This window comes from Nicotiana attenuata, unplaced genomic scaffold, assembly GCF_001879085.1.
Source record: "Nicotiana attenuata strain UT unplaced genomic scaffold, NIATTr2, whole genome shotgun sequence".
In the NCBI taxonomy this organism is placed as follows: domain Eukaryota; kingdom Viridiplantae; phylum Streptophyta; class Magnoliopsida; order Solanales; family Solanaceae; genus Nicotiana; species Nicotiana attenuata.
In genome coordinates, this window is record NW_017670661.1 from 220419 (window position 1) to 228098 (window position 7680).

Genomic DNA, 7680 nt, shown 5'->3' on the forward strand with positions numbered 1-7680 from the left:
CCTCTACTTGGCACCCTCATAGGTCCACTTAGATCCATATGGAGGAGATTAAGTGGCCTTGAGATGCTGACTTCCTTTTTGGACTTGAAAGAGGATCTGACTTGCTTTCCTTTTACACACGCGTCACACACCCTGTTGTCCTTGAAGCTTGACTTGGGCAGACCATGAACTAGGTCCTTCTTGACAAATTTTTTCAACAGCGTGAAACTTGCATGACCCAACCTTCTGTGCCGTAGCTCAACATTATCATCAACAACACTCAGACAGCTAAGATCCCTATTTTGCAAGGACTCAAAATTAGCAACATAGATGTTTTTGTATCTTTTGGCCACTAACATTACTTCACCAATCACAAGATTTTTGACTGTGCATATTTTAGATACAAATTCCACTTTTGTTACACTTGTCAAAGATTTAGGAAATATTCAGCAAGCTATACTTCAACCCCTTCACATAGTACCATTTTCAAAAGAGTGGAAAAGAGACTTCCCGATCCTTCCAGCTCCCAGAATGTATCCCTTCTTGCCATTTTCAAAGGATACACTCCCTCCATGCGGGGCCTTCACTGAAAGGAAATTATTTGTACTTCCAGTCATGTGCTTTGACCAGCCGCTATCCATGTACCATTATTGGCTGCTCCCTTTCACTATTCCCTGCACAAGTAAATCAAGGGTTATATTTAGGAACCAAAACAAGTTTGAGTCCCTTGTAACGAGAAAAGGGGTGAATTAGGGCTCCTTTGGTCCATGGAGGCATTATACGTTTTTTATGTGAAGGACCAGGTTCCCTAACAGTAGTTACTTTTTCAGCAAAAACTTTGTTTTTCTATTGAGATTGGAATCTGGCCTTACAGGTTTCCTTAAAGTGCCCAGTATTGCCACAGTGAGAGCAAAGCCAATTGTAAGGTACAATACGTACTTGCTATGAGGGTTGTAGGGAGTCCTTTCCCTTTGGAACCTGATTCTCTATCTGTTTCCCCCACTGTTTGTATACACAGCAGTGGTTGCATCAGAGGACCAGGTCCACTTAAGTGATTTTTCTAGGTCACGCTTCACTTTTCCTAGGTCTTCCTAAAGTTGTCTGTTTTCCTCAAGCTCTGAACGCAGAATGGATTTCACTAATTTTAACTTATCTTCAAGCATAAGGTGTGCTTCACTTACAACTTCCTTTCCGTTTTGAGTGTTCCCAGGCCTACTTTCCCTTTTTCCTCAATTGTTTCCTTTAGGTCTACAACTACCACTAATAGGTCATCTCTCCCATGCTCAATGTTAGCAACCTTCTCAATTAAAACCTCTTTTTCCTTTCTAGCACTCTCAATGGTCTCTTTTAGATTGACCACAACAACAACTAGATCATCTCTCTCATGTCCTACGTTAGAAATTTTTTTAGTTAAGGCATCATTTTCTTTCTTCAGACTCTCAATAGTTTCCTCTAAGTCTATTACCACTACTAGATCTTCTCTCGATTGTTCTGCTTCTCTCAGTTCCACAGTTAAGGCATCTTTATCATTTATAAGACTATGATATACATCAGTTAAAACAACCAAAGACATAAGTTTTTTGGAGAATAATACTTTAGATTTCTTTGAACATCTAAGAAGTTTACCTCATCATCATCATCTTTTTCATCTCATTAGATTTTGCATCAATTCAAATATGGAATCATATTTTGCAGCTTTGCTTTCAACAACCATCATGGCAGTGTCTTCTGTTTATCATCACCTTTAGATTCACTAGAGGAATCTCCTCAGGCATCCAGAGCTTGCTTTACAATATTATCAGCGATATCTCTTCTCTTGAACTTTCGCTCGCGGATCGGGTTCCTCTTATCCACCTTAGAAGCATTGTGTTTGTAATGGTCCTGATTGTGGAGAGGACAATCATTAATGAAGTGTCCTGGCTTTATGCAGTTGTGACAACAATCGTATCCTTTAGTGTTTCCGCTAAAGCTGCCCTTCTTGGGAATGCCTCCATTTCTACTAACCATTTTCTGAAATTTTGGTGGTCTGTTGGTTAATTGACTTTCCTCAAAGTTTGGTGGAGAATCCATGTAGATGTTCTCTAGGTGTTAACCTTTTAGAAAGAACCTGCCCTGATACCAATTGATAGAATATAAGGGTCCACCAACTTCTATGGAGAACCAGGTTCTCTATCAGATTCAACAGAATACACAGAAAGCATAAATTTTACGTGGAAAATTTCCAGCTCAACGGGATTAAGAACCACGACCTACCCTTATAGGATTTCAACTTCACTACTGAGCAATCTTTAGATTACAACCTATTGTAACCTAGGAATTAACCTCTTAATCCCCCACTAACTTGTAACTACACTATTACAAGCCACATTATAATAACTCTGTGACAATGACATAATCACTCACTAACTTGTAACAATACTATTACAAGCCGCTTTGTAATAACTCTATTACAAAGACTTCACAACTCGACTAACTCTAGTCAAGTCACAAAAACAAGGGTTTATGATTTACAAAGGGTTTCCTACACAATGCTTATAAGTAAGCTAAGTAGGAATTACAAGTAAGAACTTCAACAAAGATACAACACAACTAAGGACATATAATAACTCAATATGGGGACCTGGTCCGTTGCTATGTTGTTCTTTGTTCTTGATGCCCTTGAGAATCACTTGCAAGATGGACACACACTTCAGAGAATGATTGATAAGTTCTTGAATGTGCAAGTGATTTGTTTTACCTTTGCTTGATGTTAATATCTCATTTGTGACATCACTTGGATGATGCAAGCATGTTAGGTGGAGGGCATTCCCCATAAAGTTAACTGCTGCACTATTTCTGCACTGTAGGCAGCAACTTTACAACTGGGGGAGTTGACTTGTACAGTCACCACCGGAACTGGTAGGGACTTGTTCCCTCAGCTGTTCCTTCAGCTGTTCCTTTGACTCTGAAGAGTTGAATTGTGTCCCCAACTGGAAACTTGTTGATCTTAAGTTCTTGAGGATGTGTAACGGGTTCCTTATCTGGCTCTTAACAGTAATTTTGTTAGATCATCAAAATATAATAAGGATACACATACAACCTATTAGGAGGCTTTAAATCTTTATATCCTTAATCTCAGCTCTATTTAGGGCAATTAATATGTATAATCAACATAACAGTGCAAACAAAGCATGATGTAAATCTAAAACTACCCGGACGTCACATGAAAGATAGCTACACACGGACTCTCGTCACCTAGTGCATACGTAGCTCCCCACATAAGTAATTCACAAAGAAATACACCTAAGGGGATGAGTTCCATCTTAAGAGGTTAGGAAAGAGACTTACCTCATTCTCAAGCTCACTTCCGTCCACAAATCCGCTCTAACGCCTCAACTTGGTGCCAAAAAATTCGAAACTGGCCAAATATTATATAAATTAATCAATACGTGCCCAAAAGTTTATAATTTAACTATTAGAGTGATTAACTATACGTGCCCGGATTCTGAAACTTTTTTGAGATAAATATTATCCATAACCTCACGAACTCAAATATACAATTTTTACCCAATTCTATAATCAATTTCGTGGCCAAATCTCATTTTTACCAAAACTCTAGGTTTTTCTCTAAATCCTGTAATTTTCACCATTTTTCCATTTTAAAAAATCTACCTATGATTTGCATATTTAGCTAAAGAAATCCCCCACAAATTGCTCTTAAAATCGCCTAACACCAAGTGGGAAATGGGGGAAATAAAGCTAAGTTCCATAATAAAAGGCCCTTGCACAGGTCGCAGACGTCGCATTTGTGACATCTTGTTTGCAAATGCGAAGGTCGTAAATGCGACAAAATCATCACAAATGTGAAACTGGGCCATCACTGCCAAGGTCGCATTTAAAACCAAGAACCTCGCAAATGTGAAGGGGTGCTGATCGCAAAAGCAAAGGGAAATCTCGCAAATGCGAGTCCCGCCTTGTCCAGGCTTTTTCGCAATTGTGAAGCCAAACTCGCAAATGCGAATAAAACCTTGCATTTGCGGTACCTGAGGCACTAGCAAAAAGCCCAGTAAACTAAAGTCCTGCCCATCACTCCGAACGCGTCCGAACATCACCCGAGCCCTCGGGGCTCCACACCAAATGTCCACACAAGTCTAACAACATTATATGAACTTGCTCACGCAATCAAAACACCGAAATAAGATCTAAAAGCATGAATCGGACGCCAAAACGCATGAATCAAATCATGAAAACTCAAAACTTCTAAAAACACATCCGCGCGTCCGATTCCAACCAAATCAGCTCGGAATGGCACCATATTTTGCGTGCAAGTCTTAAATCACTGTACAGTAATATTTCCAGGCTCAAAATCCCAAATGGACCTTGATAACACCAAAACCTACTCCAAACTAAATTTAACGAATTTTAAAACCTTCAATGTGCCAACTTTCACTATTAAGCGCTGAAACGCTCCCGGGTCATCCAATACCCGATCCGAGCATACGCTCAAGTCCAAAATAATCATTCAAACCTAGTGGGACCGTTAAGTCCCGGTTTCGAATTCATTTACTCAAAATGTTTACTCAAGTCAAACTTATCCCCTTAAAGTCAATATTAAGGAACTAAGTATTCTAATTTCAACCCGAACCCCTCCAGACCTGAAATAACGATCCCCACAAGTCATAAAATAGTAAAAGAACATGGGGGAGCCTCATTTAGGGAAACGAGGATCTAGAAAGTAAAATGCCCGATCAGGTCGTTACACATATCCACACACATGAACGACCAATTCGTTGTGCTACCAGCCAGGCGTTGCCACAAGCTCGATATCATAATCCGTCCAGCATGGTCTCAAGCATAACAGTATAATCCGCCCGGCGTGGTCAAAGAAATGACAACACAATATGCTCGCGGTGGTCATAGGCATAACAACACAATCTGCCCGGCGTGGTCACAGGCATAAAAACACAATCCGTTCGGCGTGATCACATGTATAACAACATAATCCGGCTGGCATGTTGACAGGAATCCAATCTGAATCATATCACTCATAAGCAAATATACAAAAATACATGTATATGATGAATGACTAACATATCTCCTTCTCCTAGGATAGTATAAATAACATCTAAAGTGTAGGCATGTGCAAAATGTTATATCATATCTCAAATCAACAATTTCATCACAGAAATAGAAATTATCAAGTTCATTCATGGGAATTACCCTTTATGTAACCTCAAACATGGCTCAAATAGTTCACAACAAGGTTTCAAATATGAGAAACATTATAGCATAAAGCTTAATAGTCAATTCTAGGCATATCATACCCCGTGCATGGATAAATACTCCGGTGCTCGCACATGGGCTCAAAGCCTAAACATATGCGCTCCCATAGCACGTAGCTAACACAAATAATTTAGGCAACTAGTCCCTCAACCAAGTTTATGCAAGATACTCACCTCAAGCAAGCCAAATTACTCCTCTAACAAGCCCACCCCGCGTGTATCAACCTCCCGAAGACCCGAATCTAGCCTAATGTAATCAATAAAAGCCACAAAAATATTTCAAATGATAAAGCTAAGATCTTTAACCAAAATCAAAAAGTCAACCCCGGGCTCGCACCTCGGAACCCGACAAAATTTACAAATTTCTAACACCATTCGGTTACGAGTCTAACCATATCAAAGTCATTCAATTCTGACTTTAAATCAACCTTCAAATCCCTGTTTTATACTTTAGAAAAGGTTTTATAAATATCCCTAGTTTATCTAAGTCAAATCACAAATTAAATGATAAAAACAAAGATAGAATCATGAAAAATGTACAAATACAGGTAAAAAGTGCTTACCCTAATATATATCGTTAAAATCCCATCCAAAATCGCCCAAATCCGAGCTTTACAACTCAAAATATGATAAAATGATCCAAGCCCTCAAAATAGAATACTATATATAATTTTCCCTGTTACTATGCATCGTAAACGCGGGACCCTTGTCGCATTTGCGAAGACCAAAAATGATCTGCCTAGAAAAATGTCCAAGCCTTCGCGAACGCGGCCTGGACCTCGCGAACGCTTAGGCTAAGTCCCTCACAGCACCTGGCTGCTGTGCAAACGCGATCTCCATCACGAATGCGTAGAAGGGAGACATTCAAGACCCTATAACCCTTTGAAATGCAACCACCATGTCGCGAATGTGAAGAAGAAAACCAGACCTGAGCCTTCAACAGTCCAAAGACAAGGTGAAATGGTCTGTAGCCCATCCGAATCACATCCCAGGCTCTTGGGACCCCGTCCAAACACACCAACCAATCCCAAAACATAACATAAACCTTCTCGATGCCTCAAATAACACTACACAACATCAAAACTACGAATCACACCTCAATTCAAGCCAAAGTGAACTAATGACATTTCCAAATTCAAAACTTACGCCGAACAAACCTAAACAACTCCGAATGACCTCAAACATGCAAGTCCCAAATGACACAAAAGATCTATACAAACTGTCGAAACCAAAATCAGAACCCGATTTCAATAAAGTCAATTCTCAGTCAATCCTCTAAACCTTCCAAACCTTGAACTTTTAAACTTTCGCCAAAATGCACCAAATTAACCTACGAACCTCCAAATCAAACTTTAAACATACTCCCAAGTCAAAAATTACCATACAAAGCTAGCGGAACCATCAAAACTCCATTCCGAAGTCGTCTACACAAGTGTCGAACTCCGTCGAACTTGTAATGACCCAGCCAATAATTTTGAGCAATTATATTTCGTTCAGCTATTTGAAGTCTTGAGTAGGATCTTATGATGTATTTTGAAATGTATGAATCATTGGTTTTGGGTTTCAGGTTATTCAAAATTGATTTGAAAGAATGGTTCTCAACTAAGAAGCTTTAAGCTGGAAGAGTTGACTAAGTTTAACTATTCTGTATTTGACCTTAGATGCTAGTTTTGATGGTTCTGTTAGGTCAGGACGGTTATTTTGGACTCGGCGTATGCCCGATTTGCATTTGGATATTTCTAGAAGGTTTCGACGCTAATTGGCAAAAGTTGAAAATTTGAAGGTTCGGAAAGTTCCTAAGTTTGACCGAGAGTTGACTTTAATGATATCGAATTTTGATTGTGTTTCGTGAATTGGAATAGCTTCGATATGTCATTTGGGACTTGTGCGCAAAATTTAAGTTCATTCCGAGTTGATTTGATATACGACACGAGTTTTTGAAATTGAAAGTTCAAAAGATCATTAAGTTTGATTTGAGGTGTGATTCGTTGTTTCGATGTTGTTATGTGCAATTTGAGGCCTCGAATAGGTTTGAGTTATGTTATGGGAATTGTTGGCATGTTTGGATGGGGCCCCGAGGAGCTCGGTAAGTTTTGGAGTGGAATCAGAGCATTTTTACTTCATGTTTGCTGTTGCTGCGGATTTCCTTCTATGCGATCGTGAGGGAAGAAACGCTATCGTAATGTACAATGTTGGAGCTGAGGGAACTTTCCTCTACGTGTTCACTATTAAGGGGCCGTATTCAGGGAGTTTAAGCGGTTTGTGTATCGCGGTCGCGTGCCTGAAAAGGCGATCTTCGATCAGCATGGGTGATGGGTGATGGTGCCTTTGCGTTCCCATCTATCTGGGTGCATTCGCGTATCTTTATTCTAGTGGTGTGCGCGTTCGCATGGCTTGTCTCGCGAACGCACTAGGAATTTTGAGGAGTGCCATTTTCTCT